At 35.3% G+C, this 18,893-nt stretch overlaps 1 protein-coding gene across 1 annotated transcript in view; it reads right to left on the bottom strand.

Moving 5' to 3' along the window:
* Positions 1 to 18,893, bottom strand: part of LOC106709652 (unextended protein) — a 35,354-nt gene that overhangs the window by 15,523 nt on the left and 938 nt on the right. The window lies entirely within an intron of this gene.

Genomic DNA, 18,893 nt, shown 5'->3' with positions numbered 1-18,893 from the left:
AGTTGAGTCATTATCGGTCCAGTCGTTTCGGAGATTACACAGAACAAACGCGTACTTGAGGACAGACAGATTAAAAAAATTAAAGATTGGATTTTCCTTATAAGTAAACACATCATGTTGGCAAAATATGACATTTTTTTCTTCAATATTACAGACAGACAATCTAATTTTATTAAAACATATAGATATAGGTAAAGATACAAAGACAAAACAATCAATTGACGTCAAGACGAAGACAAGATTGCGGATCTTACCGCGAGTTACTTAGTCGTAGAAACATTGCTGTCTCTGTCTTTTTGAGTAGTATGCGTGGGATGGCAATACGTTATTGTGCACATATTCGGTACTGAAAGACCACAGATGACAGTGGTAGCACCCCCAATAACCACGAATGTGCCTTTCTCCCGCTACTCTACTACAACACTAGACATGCGTGAAGTAAAAGTTATTCCTCGTACAGCCAGATGAGTATGCGTGCTGAAGGCCTAATTTTATTCATCTTTTCCTTCCAACAGTTTTCTTATTAGGAAAGAATGGGACATAAGGGAACGAATAAAGAGAGGAAATATCACTATTCTGTGCATCCCCACCTGTGATGATTAAAGGTAGGCAACCTATATGCGATTGAGGGTGTCTTTTGACAAATTCTGGTTGCCAATTCCTCGCTCGACACCTTAAGATGGGTATCCACCATGTTCGCGAACCTCTTGCACTCCGCGCTCTTGCAACAGCTCCGCATAGTGGATACGTTTGCGAACTTGGAAGCGTACGGTGCGCGCTCCAACGAGTAGCGGTAAATTGGGTAAACAAAGGGGAGCTCAGTCTGTTCGTGGACGCGCGCATACATGTTTCTATGGAGATACGCGTTACGGGAGCGCGGAGCGCAAGAGGTTTGCGAACGTAATGGATACCCACCTTTATAATATAAAAATATAGAAACTCGTCTTGATATAATTACGCTTTAGAAAACAATTGCCATTTATAAGTGCTTACACAACAAATAGGTCAGTAGGGAGCACTTGACCGTGTGTTAAGTAGTTACACTCTAGAAATAAGATTAAATAAATATTTAATACAGTACTGATGTCTTAATGATTAAATATCTAGGTAGGAGTAGGATTACGAAGAGATGGATTGATGGAAATGTGACATAAGTGAGAAGGTAGTGTCGACTGTAATGAGGAATAGATCGATGTGGAGAAGAAACTGGTACACTTATATGACGATGCTGCCTTAGCGTCTATCATCATCAGCTCACTATACGTTCCCACTGAGGGGCTCGGAGCCTACCCCAAGTTAGGGGTGACTAGTCCATCTATATGAAATAATCGTGTACCGGGGTTCGAACTTGAACTCCTCCGAAACGGCTTGACCGATTCTCATGAAATTTGGTGAGCATATTGAGTAGGTCTGAGAATCGGCCAACATCTATTTTTCATACCCCCCCCATTTTTTTTTAACTGCGCGCGGACGGAGTCGCGGGCGACAGCTAGTAGTCTTATAAAAACAGTCTTTTGGAAAATAGGTCAAATCTTTTAACTTTATCGTTTATTGTTTCACGAAATGAGGAGTGCCGCGTTTAATTTCCTTCCGCCATTAAGTAAAATGGACTCACTAATTTAGGTCATAAATTACGTCATATTTCCAACACACTGAAACGCAATGTCGAATATTTATGTTAATTAATTATTTCACTATTTTTTTTTCTTTCTGTCATAATTTTTTAGTAAAATTAGCGTTAGTAAAGGTGCGTGTAAATGTGTAAATAATACAATTCACATTATATCTTGTTATAAGGGAAATAAAGCTATCTTTATCTTTAACTAGCTTTTACCCGCGACTCCGTTCGCGCGGAATAAAAAAATGCACACAAGATAAAAAAGTTCCTATGTCCGTCTCCTAGTTCTAAGCTACCTCCCCATCATTTTTCAGGAAAATCAGTTCGACCTATCTTGAGTTATAAATAGAGTAACTAACACGACTTTCTTTTATACGAGTATTTATAGATTATACTTATGGCCACATTTAGAGAGTTTAAGCAGTAACTAAGCGTTCACCTAAGTAACGGAAATCTTACTTAATTGAACTCTGAAGTATGTATTAAACGAGTGGCAGCTTGAGAAGTAAAAAAAACTGTAACTGTGATACTTTAAGAAAGAATATGAATGGAACGACATTTTTCGAAAGAGTTCAAACTGAACGGTTACAGGAGTTCGAACCGAGGAAAAACATTATTTATAGCGGTCGCCAGCTACTTCATCAGCTCAGGATAAAAATAAATAGCCTAAGTCATTCCCGCGTACATCAGCTATCTTCCCGTAAAAGTCTCGTCAAAATTGGTCCAGCCGTTTCGGAGATAACGTGTTCCGAGCAGACAAGACCAACTTGTATACCACTGCTGAAACACGTTAGACAAAATTTGGTCTAATTTCTCTCAATATCTTTGAAAAAAAATTTTAAACTTGACAGAGAGACAGACAGACTGATTGACAATATAGTAAATAATGACGACTTGTACACACATTTAGTTATTACCCACTAAACAACCTCTCTCTATGTCATGGTTAGTTGTAATAGATCTCTTTTAGAGTTAAGCTCTTCAGCACATCACTGCATTTCTAATGTAATGTCACAAAAATTATATGTGTACAAAGTTTAAATAAAAAATAAGGGTTCTATTTTTTCCTTTCGAGGTACGGAACCCTCATAAAGAGATTTAATTAGTTTCACAATATTTCGTCAGTACAAACCGGTATATTTTAACAGCTGATTTAAAACATTGAGAAAAAAACTAAATTAAAATTAGAATTCAAGTATGAAAAATTAGTAGACAAAAAACACATCTCTTATGTTTAGGAATAACGCAAATTCGCCGATACGATGTCCATTATTTTAGATAAAAAATTCCGGACAACTTATTACCTGATATTGGTCCTAAGTACTTTGCGACAAAATCTAATCATTGTCATTAAAAAATGTCTAACCACTGAAAGTAACAAAGCATACGTTTTATACATAACAAACTATCGTATACCTTGTTTCGATGGATGCCTAATAGTGGGTTTTTAAGAACAAAATCTCCATCTAAACATATAGCTTAGCTTACAACACCGCTTAAGTCGAGTTTTCATTATTTAATGCCATTAAATGGAGCTCATTCCGCGTCTAAACATTCCTCACATGATAATTGAAAGATAAAGAAATATAGTAAAATATTTAAAATACAGTAAATCGACATAAACTAAAGAAATAATTAATTCTTAACCGCTTAAATAGCGTATTTATTAAGGAATTACTAAAAAAATCCACCGATTTTTTTAGAATAGATATTTTTCGTGTCCTGTAAAGTTGATAAAAATGACTTGTGGTGTTGTTAGCTAAGGAACGATATTATCTTTGTTTAGTCAAATATAATGACAGGGATGGCAATATGTTTTATAAAGAGATTTTTGTCTCAGAAACCAACTGTAAATCACGTAAACAGAAGAACGTCAAATTCCATCCATGGCAGCCATTATTTTATTTCACTTTCACAGTTATTTAGTGAAAATTGTGTGATAAAATGAAGTATTATTGAGAAAAGAACTTGTGAGCCGTCATGGGACGCCTGGCAGATGTGAAACATCGTGTACACATAAGTAATATGCATAAAATATTAAATATTATAATTAAATGTTAATAATAATAATAATAATAATTGGCCGTCTGGTCTCCCCTGCCGAGGGAATCCCGCCTGGCTAGGATTATTTATGTATGTATGTATATATAGTGTGTAAATTAAATAAAATACGTGACATAGACTGGTCTTATTATTTTACACTACAGGATATCAACAAGTGTTCTGAACATCTTGTAAACACCATTAAAGATATCATCAAAGAGTGCACCCAGATAAGGCATAGTTCAAAAAAGATAGCACCACTCAAACCCTGGATTACTATAGGAGTTGTTAGATCAATTCGCAAAAGGAACAAACTACATAAAATAACCAAACTCAAACCTGACGATGACCCAGCGAAAATAGCATTCATTAAATATAGAAATACATGTAACAAAATAATAAAATCCTTAAAAAATCAATACTACCAAAATCAATTTCAAAATAGTGAGAAAGATATTAAAAAGACTTGGACGATAATCAAAGAGATATGTAATATGAAAACTAAACAGGATACACCTATAGAATTGCTCAATATCGAAAGTACGCCAAAAGAGTCACTAAACAAAATTAATACTTACTTCACAAATATTGGTAAAAATCTGGCCGAGTTTACTCTACAAAGACTAAATAAGTCAGAGGAAGAACTAGCACGTCTTGCATCTGTACATATTAAGTCTAAAACACACTCCATGGCACTTGTGCCCACAGACCCGTACGAAATCAGTAAAATTATAAACGACTTAAGATCCGACAGCTCTCCTGGCCATGACGGCATTTCCTGTAAAGTTTTCAAATTGACGAAAGAATACCTTGTATACCCATTAGTGCATCTTTGTAATCTCAGCCTCGAACAAGGTAAATTTCCTAATCTATTTAAAACTGCTATCGTGACACCTATTTTCAAAACGGATAACAAATTGGATATTTCTAACTATAGACCTATTTCCCTTTTAACAATAATGTCGAAGATTCTGGAACGACTCGTTAACACTAGGTTGATCAATTACCTCGAGAAACACGGACTGTTGACAGACCATCAGTACGGTTTTCGTAAGGGTAGATCTACTGAGGACGCTCTACTAGACTTGACAACACTAGTCCACAAATATTTAGAGAGAGGAGAGAAAGTTATCGGTGTGTTCCTCGATCTAAAAAAAGCATTTGACACAGTTTCAATACCTATTCTCTTGTCAAAACTTGAAGCTCTGGGAGTCCGAGGACATGTTTTTCAGTGGTTCCAAAGTTACCTAGAAGGCAGACAACAATATGTTAGGGTAAACAATGTCCTTAGTGACCCTTTAACATGTAATTTTGGTATTCCTCAGGGCAGTACCTTAGGACCGACTCTGTTTTTGACGTATATTAATAGCCTCCCTGATGTCCTAACATCGAATGTGGACTCTCTACTCTTCGCCGATGACACAGTGCTACTGTTTCATGGCCGGGACTGGAAACATGCTCATGAAGTAGCCGAATCTTGTCTAATCAATATTACGACATGGTTAGAGAATAACTTACTAACACTAAATATTCCTAAAACAAAATATCTCTGCTTCACTAAAACAGAAAATTCCTACCCATGTCAAAATCTTAACATTACTCTGCACAGATTTCCTTGTAATGGAGAGCCCACAACCAGGTGCGATTGCGATATCCTTACAAGAACCAGATGTGTTCGTTACCTAGGTGTTCAAGTGGATGATGCCTTGTCATGGAAAGCACAAATCGCTAATGTATGTTCACGGGTACGAAGGCTCATCTATATATTTAAACAACTGAGAACTGTCGCAAGTAAAAAAACACTGATGCAAACTTACAAGGCGCTTTGCCAAAGTATTATTTCCTACTGTGTAACCGCATGGGGCAGTGTACCTAAATCAAGGATAATTAACGTAGAACGGGCACAAAGAACAGTGTTGAAAGTTCTTATGCACTTGCCATACCAATACCCTACCACAGCCCTGTACGAGAGGGCAAAAGTGTTCTCTGTCCGGAGGCTTTTCATACTTAAGTGTGTGTTAAGATACCACCGAAGCGCATTTCGTTCATTGGCAGACTCAATGAAACGAAAGTTGCGTTGTCGTGTGCCGGCTACTAAATCTACCTTTGCCCAACGACACTACAATTTTATAGCGCCTTGGGTTTATAATCAACTACTTATTAAATCTGATACTAATATAGCTAAGTTAAATAATTACAAATTTAAGAAATATGTGACACAATGGCTGTTAAAACTGAACTATGAACAAACAGAAAATCTCCTACTAATTCAAAAATAAAACAAACAATAATTAATAATAAAAACACATACACGTACACACACACAGACGCAAGCACAGATACAAACACACACCTACACACACATACACACACATACACTCACATACACACACGTGCGCGCTCGCGCACACACACAAGCATATTGCATAGATAAGTACCTATTTAAGACATAGATTAAGAGAAGGCACTACCTCCTGTAACACAGGTCCCCACCTACCACAGGAGGCAGAGTCCTATTGAATTGTAAAAAACTTTTGTGGATCAATAAAACTTATTTTTATTTTTATTTTATTTATTTTTTTAATTTAGGTTTTATATATATGTATTTATCGTAAATACGTAGTATATTTATTAGTTTTTATTTTACCATTATTTATTTACTTTATCAATCATATAAAAACCAGCCAGGCGGAGACAGAATTAATATAAAAGGAATAATGTATACCTTAGCGTACACTCTACTACATATAATATATATATATATATATATATATATATATATATATATATATATATATATATATATATATATATATGTATATCTTAGTATAGCGTGGCGACCCGTCGCCATGGCAAGCGTCGCCACGTCAAAAATTCGGTTTACAAGTGATCCTATAGATGTTTCACATCAATATGGTTAGCTAATGGATTTCACGAAAAATAACTTGAATTCACGATTTTAGCGTAATATTTATTTATTTATTTGAACATTTATAGTATGTAATTTGTCTATGATTAGTTATTGATTTAATTAGGTTAGAGGTTAACTGGAAAATAAAATAAATGCCTTAAATTTAGTCCTATTTTATGAGGCGGTATGGTCACTGTCTAACTTGGCAAAGAATCATGAATAATAAATAATTTCGTGACGTTTCGGGACGCACAGCGGCCGCCATTTTGGCGCGACGCCAAGCGCACCCAGACAGCGTTTACCGCCAGTAAAACGTAAAATGGCGGTAAAAAAAATGGCGCGAAATAACATCTGGGTACGTTTATATATAAGAGAGTCATAAAATGAATCATGTTATAATAATAATAAAAAATTAGAGATACTTTTTAAGATCGCGTTGTTCGAGTTCAGTTTAAACCGAAATCTAATATGGTGCAGACCAAAGTTAAAGGTTAGTTATAGTAAGTAAGTTCTAAGTTGTCGGAGCTTAGACATACATAAGTTGCGCCAAGTATCGTTTTTTTATAGTTACTTGACGCAACAAAATTTAAGAATAAAACATCAACTAAAATCACATTTTCATTATTTACTTAACATAGATAAAGATCTTAAAGTATAAGATCTAATAAGCATTTGTATATAACATTATTTATATACTTCTCACACTAAAGTATATAAAGTGCTAAATGTCTACGCAAATATTAAATGATAACAGTTTTCTTTACATCTAATACTATGTTAAGTATGCAAAATATCTTGGTAAATATTTTACTAGCTTTCGCCCGTGAATCCGTCCGCGTGGAATTTAAAAAAAGTAGACTATGTTTTTCCAGACTATGTTCTACATCTATGGCAAATTTCATCGAGATTCGTTAAGCCATTCAAACATTTGCATTTATAACATTAGTAAGAAGTAAGCCTGAAATCATAATTGCTGTTGTACAAGACTATGTCCGCGCGGAATTAAAAAAAAATGTAGTAAAATGAGTCTTCTAGAGTCTTCCAGATTCTGTTCTACATTTATGTCAAGCTAATTCACATTTGAGATCTATCAATTTAGCTTCATAGTGAGGTGAAATGTTTGAAAACATCGATTAAAATGAATGAATCGATTCTGACTTCAAACGTATGTCAATTAAATTCAGTTGTTTCTCGATTGATTTTTTTGTAATTGTGTTTTGTGCCAGTTCTAACTTTAAAAAAAAAAAAATATTTTATGCCCGCCGTTACAAGATTACGTTGTTTGATTTTGATGAAGTGTCAAATTTAAATTATTACAATTGCCCACCTATAATAAACATTCATCTATCTAAAAATTGGCATACGTAATATTAGTAAGATAAGATAAAGGTTATAAATCAAAACCAAAAACTGGTAACAATCAAACGTCATTTTTATCACCTTGAAGATTTATTTAATAAAATTTAAAAATGCACCAAAAAAAGTTGATCGTAAATTAATAAAAAAACAAAATCCTGTATACCCATTTTATATTACAGGGGAAGAATACGAAATAAATGCCACCTCTATTGACAAAATCCGTACACTTGTTTATGTTACAGGTGGTTACAATAGACCGTACAAACTCAAAACGGTAAAAAACCATATGAAAAAGATTAAAAAACATTACTATCTCACATCAGTCGAGTAGAAATATAACAAACTAGCTGTCGCCCGCGACTCCATCCGGGCGGAGTTATTAAAAAATCGTAATAAGTAGCCTATGTGTTCTTCCAGAATATGTTCCACGTCTATGCCAAATGTCATCAAGATCCATTGAGCCGTTTTGGAGATACCTTCTAACAAACATCCATTTAAATATCTTAACATTCGCATTTACTAGCTTTATCCCGCGACTCCGTCCGCGCGGAATAAAAAATAGAAAAAGGGGTAAAAATTATCCTATGTCCGTTTCCTGGTTCTAAGCTACCTGCCCACCAATTTTCAGTCAAATCGATTCAGCCGTTCTTCAGTTATAAATAGTGTAACTAACACGACTTTCTTTTATATATATAGATGATGAATTAAACAATTGCAAGCAAACCTGGGAGGAAATAGCTAGTGAATAACTAAAAAGGTCACTTTGTCATCTAACCTTGATGTAACTGGGTTACACGCGAATTGAAAAACGATAAAACGAAACAGTTTAAATAGATCAATAACTTATGAAGGTAAATGAAACAAAGAATGTTTATATACTTCAATCTAAAGATGAAATTAACAGAGAAATGTCAAATCGTAATGTTGCCATGTATGGAATATACATGGCAACATTACGACATTTGACTTCAATTACTAGCTGTCACTCGGGACTGTCCGTACGGAATTAAAAAAAACATAATAAGTAGCCTATGTGTTTTTCCAGACTATGTTCTACATCTGTGTCTTTCATCAAGATCCGTTGAGACGTTCTGGAGATACATTCAAACAAACATCCATCCATCCATACATCTATATATCTCTATATCTTATCTATCTATATATATAAAAGAAAGTTGTGTTAGTTACACCATTTATAACTCAAGAACGGCTGAATCGATTTGACTGAAAATTGGTGGGCAGGTAGCTTAGAACCAGGAATAGGACATAGGATAATTTTTACCCCGTTTTTTTTTTTTTTTTTTTTTATTCCGCGCGGACGGAGTCGCGGGTTAAAGCTAGTATATAATATTAGTAAGATTTTGAGAAAATTGAGGCTCAATGGATCTTGATGAAATATGTCACAGATGTAGAACATAGTCTGGAAGAACACATAGGCTACTTTTTATGTGTTTTTTTTTAATTCCGCGCGGACGGAGTAGCGGGCGACACTTAGTTGTTAATAATTACACGAGAAAATGTATAGATATATTGTCTGAAATATTTCAAAATAGTAGCAAAAATAGAATTAGGAACACTAGACAATTCCTATTAGATAAATGAATCAGACTGAACAAAACACAATTTATCAATGTGTTTGAGGGAGGTCATGGTGCCACTGAACTCTCAGATTATCCACAAGATCGATAACATGACGTCACGAAATGACGTCAATACTTAAAATTTACATCAAGTAAGGACTCATCCTGTAAAGGATAAAAAAACTTCATCAAATATAAATTCGTAATTTTGCTCCAGTAAAATTTCATACAGACGAAATCATGTTAGATCTATTAATTAAAAACTTCGTGAAATCTTAAATGTAACCCATAGCTCAGTGTACCAAGCAAAATTATTTGTGGCAAACAAATATGAGCATTGAGCATGAGATTTTTGGTCTATTTTACGCTCGAAATGTACGCTGCAACAAGTTAGGTGTAGTCTTTTTAAGGGAAAAATAAAACTGAAAATTATTCTTAAGTAGTTGTCTTTATTAAAATTAAAAAAACTTAATAAGTAGCCTATGTGTTCTTTCAGACTATATTCTACATCTGTGCCAAATTTCATCAAGATCCGTTCAGCTTAATTAATTAAGAAACGGCTTAACTCACGTTTTGATCGTCCGGTGGCGGCACCGACTAGTTTCGGACCCATCGGGGGTCCATGTTCAGGGCGAGTGTTTAATTCGAGGACTTCGCGGTCGCGTCACGTCTCGCAACGCGAGTGCTTTAAAATGTATGTAATGTTGTTTATAATATTTAGCGTGAGTTTCCGAGATCAAACTCTGTATAAAACATATCGTCATCCCTCTCAGTATCATTAACACGACAGTGGTAACAATATGTAACCCACTGTACCCATTTGGTAAGTTATATTGTGAGATTGTGGCCCCCCCTTTTGTTGTCAGACGCCATTCATTGAATGTAATCAACGTAAACGTATTCAATGAATTGTAAACGCGACGAACGGATGGAGTGATTCAATTTTATTTATAGCTATTTGGTAATAGTTTGTTATGATGTTGAAGTTGTTCTGTATGGAGAGTATATTGTGACGTGGTTTTGACGGTAAGGTAGTTGATGCATTAGACATTTTATAGGTTAATTTTCAGCTCCGAAGACTTGGTCTACCGCTAGTTTAATATTACATATGTCTCTTTACGTACAAAGAATTAAATTCACTTCCCACGTAAGATCAAATATAATCACCATAATAGGTATAATTTAGGAAGCATTATATAGCTGTGACAAATTTTCGAGCTGATTGTAATGCGAGCGTCGAATATTTCACCATGGATAGGAAATAAACGTCCTCGACTGTAAGCATATCGTGTAATCCTAGATAATAATTGACATTTGTTAGATCAAAGATTTTGATAAAATAAGATTGAAAAGCATTCGTGCTATCTGAGTGGACAATCTGAGATATATTATCTGTTCATCTGAATGTTACAGTCACATTATTGATTTGGACTTTATTAAAAACGACTGACTTTACAAATTTAGAAATAGTCGTTAGAAAAAAGTCATTCTCGCTCTCATCATTCTCGGATGACGGCTCGCGGTTGGCGAGACGCGACGTCTGTCGGTTTGAGGAGCGGTGCCGGGTGGGCGAAGTTTACGAGTACGTTATGTCTTTTAGTCTAGTCTGTGTAGTGTAAACTCACGGAAAGACGCTCCTATTTATAAATAACTAGCAGTCGCCCGCGACTCCGTCCGCACGGAATAAAAAAAACTTTATAAGTAGCTTATGTGTTCTTCCAGACTATGTTCTACACCAGAGATCCACTAAATATTTTGGACAAGTGACCCCTTTTCCAAAATGAACTGTTACCTCAGACCCCCACATGGCTAAATTACCTACTTTTAAGATCAATTATTATTATTATTTATTCTGACTTAGGTCAATAGAAGAAGACAGAGTGAGAATTAGCAATGCTCTTATCGATATCGACCACTTTAGGGGCTCTGTTCTACATCTATGCCAAAATTAATCGTTATCCGTTAAGCCATTCTAGAGGTACCTTCAAACAAACATCCAACCATTTCATTACATACTCCTAAAAATAGCAAGATCACTAACACAAATCCTAGCTTAAAATACGAGTATGTCGATAACGTATAGCACAACACTATCTGACCAATTTCGCTAGTAGCAAGTGCTAATTGGATGAATCAGTAACTTACATTACATTGAGATGTTGGTAATAGATACATTAAATTATCGTTCTAACTAGTTACAACTGAAATTTAAAGAAAAACATTTCAATTAAAGATGGCTCCTACGTAAATAATTGTATCCCAAAAAAAAAAAAACAATATTATAAGATATTTGATGCAAAAGTATTTTAAAAGAATTAAACTAACAGCGAAATAATGAATTTAACTCTACTTCATAATAATCCTCGCTGTAGTATAAACTCAAACCGAACGTAAATAAACAAAAATGTCAGACGTTCCGCAATGACGGATGGAAAGAGACTGCCTTGAGCGGCAGCGCATGCGTCCTTATAAAACCTTTTGTGTGGCTACCCTCAACAGTCCTAACAATATATAATGATTCAAATTAACGGAATTTCATGAACAAACGATTTTTGTAATTGCACTCTTTTAAACCAATTAAAAAAAAATCCGTTTGTTCACTATTCCGTGTTTGTATCGGGTAATCTGCGTTATGGTTGGTCCGATTTTGACGGGATTTTAACGAAATACCTTCCCGGGCTAATGTATGCGGGAATATAAGGATAATTATAATGGAAAATTCAGGCTGACGAAGTCGCGAGCAACTTCTAGTATTCCATAAAATTATATCTATTAATACAATATCGATATGTTAGACTACAATGTGTGTACATCACTAGCGCTTGTTTACTCGCCGTCAAATTGAGGCGCTAGTGATGTCATTGCGAACAATTGTCTCGGAATTCTGACAAACAATTCGCGTCGTCTTAGCTATGTTTGTGTTTCTAGGCGGCGCGTTTTCGAGTGTACTATTACAATGTACTATGGGATATATATTCTTTTTAATAAAGCAATATATATGAGAAATTAGGACTAAGTTCAAGCTAAAAAAAATCAAAGAACCTGCTCTGCTCTCCGCCCAAGTCTGTCTGAACGGACCCTTACAATAACCTCGGAATAATCCGAAACCGGGACTCTGCGCACATTGAATATAAATCAGCCGACGTCATGTAACGTGAATAACTAAATTAAAATCGGGTAATTCCCCACAAAACAACACCTTTTTCTGTTTTATTCCAATAAATACAGACTGAATTAATGGATGGATGTTTTTTAGAAGGTATCTCCAAAACGGCTCAACGGATCTCGATGAAACTTGGCCTAGGTGTAGAGCAGTTTTTTTTAATAACATTTGTTGCCTAATTTAGTCTCCTTTCTCATCCCACCCTTTTCTTATTGGGAAAGGATGGGAAGGGGAGATATGCTTTTTCTGTACGTCCCCTTCTCCGTTGTTTAAAGGTAGGCAACGCATCTGCATTTGCGGATGTCTATGGGCAACGGTCACCTCGCTATTTCGGCGCATCCAGGCGGCTGTTTGCTCTTTTTCCACCTTTTGATATAAAAAAAACACGGAGTCGCGAGCGACATCTATATACTTTAGGAAATAGTATAACTTGAAATATTTTCAAATTTTAACGTAACACGTTTGTCTATGATGAAAACATTTTGATGTGAAACATCTATAGGATCACTTGTAAACCGAATCGTTGGCGTGGCGACGCTTGCCGTGGCGACGGGTCGCCAAGCTATACTGAGGTATTTATATCTCTATAACAACATTATCTTTGCTCTGAGCAACGCTACGAGTCGAACCAAACGGGTCGTAAATTCCCTCTCCCTATATGGCACCGAACCCGGCCTGAATCCACCACAATACGACGCTTTCCGCCCTGTCGCCGGGGACTTTCCACAGGATGAAGGAACCTTAAAGGTTCAGCATGTAATCCCGATAATTGAACTGATCGGAACCTCGAACCTTTTAAATCGTTGCTTTGCATATATATTAAGCTACTAGAAAAACTTCAATATCGTGTTTTAGAACTTAAATCAAATTGATGTGAAACATCTATAGGCTCACTTGTAAACCGAACTGTTATGCATATTACTTGTACACACACGATGTTTCACATCTGCCAGGCGTCCCATGACGGCTCACATTTTTTTTTTTTTAATATATTGGTGGCAAACGAGCAAGCTGCCACATGAATTCGCCGAAATGGCGAAGCGTCCGCTGCCCATAGACATTCGCAATTGTAGATGTGTTGCCTACCCTCAATCTACTAAGGAGGAGACGCACAAAAAGAGAATATTTAACCTTCCTATGCATCTCATCCATCAAATCCACCTTCCCTTCCCACCCTTATAACAAAAGATTGGGAAGGGAAAGAGGACTTAAATTCTATCTATTTTTACCTACAGCTATCTATCATAATAAACATATTGCCAACACTTTCATTGTCTTAAAAATTAACAGAGATAACATGTTGGAACGAAGTTCCTTATCGCGCGTTGTGAAAGGGGGCTAGACGGAAAAAATTCTTACGAAAAGTTGTCACGACACTTTTTGCTATAGTAAGTATGTTAACGACGAATGAGCGCTACTTCACCATGGCAACGACGTGACAATATATAACGAAAATTCATAGAAATAAAATGTACTTCTTGTGAAGACTTAAGTTTTTTATTCATAGAATAAACATTGGTTCCTTCACTAATTAATCGAACGGAACTTCGTTCCATCCGGGTGTCCCTTGACACCTCTCAAGTTTTTTTACATTTAGACATACACATATTTAGACAATGAGAACGCAGTTAATTTATTTTATAAGATAATACTAAAGCATAAGATAAAGCAATTTAATTTCTATACAAACAATATTTTGTCACATCATTTGAATTACTTTGGCGCATCAAATTATCACGCATTAAGATAAGTATGTAACTAGCTGGTTATGTCTGTGTGTAATAAAACAAAAACTTAATCTTTTTTAATCTGTGGACATAGCAATCTTTGACAATCGCTTTCGTATCGTCAATGATGTCAAAAATAGCTATCGCCCGCAACTCCTTACAAGCGGAATAAAAAAAAAAAAAACTTAATTAGTAGCATAATAATTAGAGCTTTTTTGGAGATACCTTTTAACAAACATCCATCCTTCCATCTAAACATTCTTATCTATCTATATATATAAAAGAAAGTCGTGTTAGTTACACTATTTATTACTCAAGATTGGTCGAACTGATTTAGCTGAAAATTGATGGGGAGGTAGCTTAGAACTAGGAGACGACATAGGGTAATTTTTACCCCGTTTCCTTTTTTTTACTCCGCGCGGACGGAGTCGCGGGTAAAAGCTAGTATATATATATATAAAAGAAAGTCGTGTTAGTTAGACTATTTATAACTCAAGATCGGTCGAACTGATTTAGCTGAAAATTGATGAGAAAATTGACTTTCCCTTCCCATTCTTTCCTAATAGGAAAAGGGTAGGAAGGGAAAGAGGACTAAAATTAGGCCTCCTGCACCAAAAAAAAATACAAAGCCTATAAAGGAACCTCGTTTAGCAAATGAAATCGACAAGTTTCGAAAATTTACATCGCCTTGTGTACAAAGAGCCTTAATTTGCTGTAATTTATTTCGATTAAGTGGGAAGCGAATTTAATTCCTCGACTACAGAAGCAGATCCGTTTAATTATGATTTGTATAAGCCAGATGGAGTGCACGTGCCTATAAATATCTGACGCTAACTAACAATAATATACGTGAAAAGATCAGGCCATCTGGAATCGAAATGAAGAGGCAATTCTGCTATCCAAGATTAGAAATCGACAAATTAGTAACTTAATCACATAAGATTATTATTATTATTTTTTATTTTCTTATTCATTTATTCTCTTATTATTTATATAATACATTTTATAAAAAAAAATTAACAAAATATATTATATAAAAAATAGTATACCACCGGCTGCGGAATCCCATTACTCAAACAACCAGTGGTGAGGGCTACAGAGACAGGAACCTCCTAACTATGCGTGCGGTTTCTAAAATAACTGCCTTTTGTATCAGGCCCTTAATCCAATTGTTTAGCGAGAGCTTCTTAGGATGTTGTTTCTTATTATTATTATTATTATAAGAGTGGATGGAAAGGGAGATATTCTTTTTCAGTACATCGTAAATTTCATCTTTTAGAGATAGGCAACGAATTGAATCTTTGCAAATAGCTATCACCCCCGTCTTCGTCTGCGCGGAATTAGAAAAAAACTTAAGTAGCTTATGTGTTCTTCTAGACTATGTTCTATATCTGTGCCAAATTTCATCGGTCGCGTTGAGTCGTTCCGAAGATCTCTTTTAACAAACATCCATCTAAAATTTCGCATCTATCACATTAAGTATATATATGGTTACTAGCTTTTGCCCGCGACTCCGTCTGCGCGGAATAAAAAAAAATGCACACAAGATAAAAAAAGTTCCTATGTCCGTCTCCTAGTTCTAAGCTAACCTCCCCATCAATTTTCAGCTAAATTAGTTCGACCGATCTTGAGTTATAAATAGTGTAACTAACACGGCTTTCTTTTATATATATACTAGCTGTCGCCCGCGACTCCGTCCGCGCGCAGTTAAAAAAAAATGAAAAATAGATGTTGTCCGATTCTCAGACCTACTGAATATGCTCACAAAATTTCATGAGAATCGGTCAAGCCGTTTCGGAGGAGTACGGGAACGAACATTGTGACACGAGAATTTTATATATTAGATAGATTTGGCTTCTTAATTTTTTTTTATAATTGCTTTTTTCTTTTCACTATGATCGCACGGATTATTATAAATGCGAATGTTTAGATGGATGTTTGTTAAAGGAATATCCAGAACGTCTCAACAAACTCGCTGAAATTTGACATAGACGTAACAGTCTGGAAGAACACATAGACTACTTATTAAGTTTTTTGATTCCGCGCAGAGGGAGTCGCTGGCGACAGCTATTGACGTCAAAAAATATTACAAAACGAATACTGAGACATGATTTTGCAAAGTCTGGCGGTTATTTAAAAAACCGGGATCTCTGCTTACGCTTTTTCTGTCACGTGAATGCGTTCGAGATATATTTGAATATATATTTTTATCCACAAAGTGGGCGTTTTAAGACTACGTAACTTTGTACGTTTACTATCGTATACTTTGATGATAAAGAAACGGACTAGGCTATTAATAAAATTTCAGTATCTGTATATAATATAAAAAACATGTATTGTACGCATAATGTATTTGTGGTGCTTAAAAATTTTTTTTTATTTTTTTTTTGTTTGTCTGTCCACAAGTCTGCGTTTGTTCCGAATAATTTCTGAAACTTCGGGAGCTATTTTGACGGGTCTTTTACTGGAAAGTAGTTTATGTGTGCGAGAGTAACTTGGCAATTATGTAATTCCCCACTGACGAAGTCCCGGGCAACCGCTAGCATTAAAAAAAGTTCTGCCACTTTAAACGTAGAGTTGAAGACATACCTTGCAACTAACATAAAAAATTACACACAGAAAAGAGCATACAAGCAACGTACAACGTATGTTTATTTGAGAGAGGAGGATGGGCGTCGTGACAGATCCTGTCTCTTAAAAGTCAAAGTTCGTATATGTATTTTTTTTATTTTTTGATTAGTTAAGATACTATGTTCTTTTTTCGGTTGCTATTGATAATATCAACACACGGTCTGAATGTTTATCGCAAATATAACGATAACTTAATCATTTTAGCGTAAAATATAGTACATATTTATGTATTACATAACACCAGTAATTATGTTTTTTATATATTATAAGGTGGCAAAAGACCACCTGAATTCGCTGAAATAGCAAAACGACAGCTGTCATGGATATCTGGAATTACAGATGTCTTGCCTACCTTTAATTGACAGAGGAGGGGACATACAGAAATAAGATATTTACCTTTACCTTTTATATCTTACTAATCTTAATAATATTATAAATTCGAATGTTTAGATGAATGGGTGTGAGAAGTTATCTCCGGAACGGCTCATCCGATCTTGTTGAAATTGGCACGAATGTAGAACATAGTCTGGAAGAACACGTAGGCAATTCACTAAGTTTTTTTTATTCCGCGCGGACGGAGTCTCGGGAGACAGCTAGCATTGTCATAATAGAGATAAAATGGAGTTTCACTGTTAAAAATGACATGTAACACTTTTATAGCAACGTATCTCTCATTACAAACAAACATTGAGTGACTGTTTGCTTGCGATAAAGTGTTTGCTTGTCCGTATGTTTGTTCACGTGTCTGATGATGGCCGGGGATTTGTTTACGGCATTCCGGTGACAAAGAAGTTCCAAGAAGTTCTAAAGACGAGAAAGGAGAGCAACACAACAAAGGTTATTTACGTAACTGACAAGAGGGTAATGTTTTTCTTCACGTATGTAAGTTTGTATTAATGTTTTTGGATTTTTACGTATGTCAATTTTTTATGACGGCCTCGAGCCTAAAGGACTGAACTGATTATATGAGTAAGTTGTTAATTAATTCAATTCGTATTTAAAAAAAAATACATTAACGTTTATATAAAACTAGCTTTTACCCGCGACTCCGTCCGCGCGTAAAAAAAATAGAATACGGGGTAAAAATTATCCTATGTCCGTTTTCTGGTCCTAAGCTACCTGCCCACCAATTTTCAGTCAAATCGATTCAGCCGTTCTTGAGTTATAAATAGTGTAACTAACACGACTTTCTTTTATATATATAGATATAGATAACTAAATTTTCAGTAAGTTTTTAAAAAGACTGAGATCATCTTAATTTGTATGTTTTTTAGATGTTTTATTTTGCATATTTTTTCCCGTATTTCAGTAACTACGCCCCCATACTCTAAATCAACTATGACACATACAAATATACTGACTCATACATCTCGCTTTATCTGAATCATTCAATGCAAACTGTGAACTGAACGATTTCCGTGACAAGTTCAAATAAATTCATATAAGGAAAGCAATAATTTCTGTTGCAAATATTAAATTCAAAGTATTGAGGTTGTCATTTCATTTATGTTGGCTCGGAACATCGCACGAGTCGCTGCGCAGAACACAGAAAACAAACGATACAGGGGCACTGCGCAGCGCGCAGATAATCTTGAACCGCCAAAAAAAAATGAAATGATCCATACCTAGTTAGATTTATGTTCACGCACGTCAAGAAGGACTAGTCAGAGATAATTTTCACTTGTCGAATCCTTTTTTTTATCTTCCATTTTATCCTAGTCCCGTAGGATTCAACTGTCGTGACTTATATTAGTTTAGTTCATATTGTTGTCTTTCTTGTTGTCAATAAAAATGAAAGGGATGACAACATGTATTCAATGTCACTGCAGTAAAGTTCTACATTCAGATTATTTAAAATTTT

This window comes from Papilio machaon, chromosome 28, assembly GCF_912999745.1.
Source record: "Papilio machaon chromosome 28, ilPapMach1.1, whole genome shotgun sequence".
Lineage (NCBI taxonomy): Eukaryota > Metazoa > Arthropoda > Insecta > Lepidoptera > Papilionidae > Papilio > Papilio machaon.
This window is presented reverse-complemented; position numbering and strand designations above follow the sequence as displayed.